The sequence below is a fragment of the Peromyscus leucopus genome, chromosome 6, assembly GCF_004664715.2.
Source record: "Peromyscus leucopus breed LL Stock chromosome 6, UCI_PerLeu_2.1, whole genome shotgun sequence".
In the NCBI taxonomy this organism is placed as follows: Eukaryota; Metazoa; Chordata; class Mammalia; order Rodentia; family Cricetidae; genus Peromyscus; species Peromyscus leucopus.
Genome location: NC_051068.1, coordinates 12409006 through 12410026, shown reverse-complemented (window position 1 = coordinate 12410026; position 1021 = coordinate 12409006). Strand labels below are relative to the sequence as shown.

Genomic DNA, 1021 nt, shown 5'->3' with positions numbered 1-1021 from the left:
TTCTCTAATTCTAGTCATCATGTCTCTTTGGGGATGACGAAGATCATGCCTTTGAGCAGACGAGCCTCCAAGAAGAACGGCCACCAACTACCCTGACAGACTCGCCAGTAGGGATATGTTACTCTTCCTGCTGCCTCTGGGGTTGTTTTGTAGTTACAGGCTGCTTTCCCCTCAGTCCAGAGATAAGATAAAACTAAGCAAGAAGAAAGAATTACATCCTGGGGAGCTGGTGAATGGTTCAGTAGGATTAACTCCAGAATCCATGTTAAAAACATATGGTGTGGAGTCGTCGCTGCTGCCTCCGCCTCCGTTGTTGTTGTGGTCGCTTCTCCGAAGCCCATCCGCGGCTCAGAGAGCTGCCTCTGTCGCCTCCCGCCGCCATGAAGTAGATGTTTAAGGAGGACCACTAGCTGGAACACAGATGCGCAGAATCCGCGAAGATCAGAGCGAAGTACCCTGACCGGGTTCCGGTGATCATGGAAAAAGTCTTAGGCTCTCAGATTGTTGACATTGACAAAAGGAAGTATTTGGTTCCCTCTGACATCACTGTGGCCCAGTTTATGTGGATCATCAGGAAAAGGTTCCAGCTTCCTTTTGAGAAGGCCATCTTCCTGTTTGTGGACAAGACAGTCCCACAGTCCAGCCTAACTACAAGAAGGAAAAAGATGAAGATGGATTCTTGTATGTGGCCTACAGGGGAGAGAACACTTTCGGCTTTCTGAGGGCCAGTGCTGGCTGGGTGCACCGTTCCTGCTTGTGTATCTTGTAAATAACTGGCTGTTTTCAGTTTCTCTACCAGAGCCTCTTCACACAGACCTACTAGTGCATTTGTAACTGGATTTATTTCTTAATATATTGGAAGGTTTTATTCCTTAGATTAGTAGATTAGACAGTTTTATTTTCATTTTTCTTTTTGTGCACTGTCCTCTTGGTTATATGCTCCAGGGAACCCGCCTACTGGGAATCCTATTTAATGAAGATATTTCCATAATGAAGGGAGGTAGGTGTGGTACTCAAGTGA

At 46.3% G+C, this 1021-nt stretch overlaps 1 pseudogene; it reads left to right on the top strand.

The window, feature by feature from the left end:
* The first annotated feature begins 380 nt into the window (after positions 1-380).
* Positions 381-769, top strand: LOC114695372 (annotated as a pseudogene).
* The last annotated feature ends 252 nt before the right edge of the window (positions 770-1021 follow it).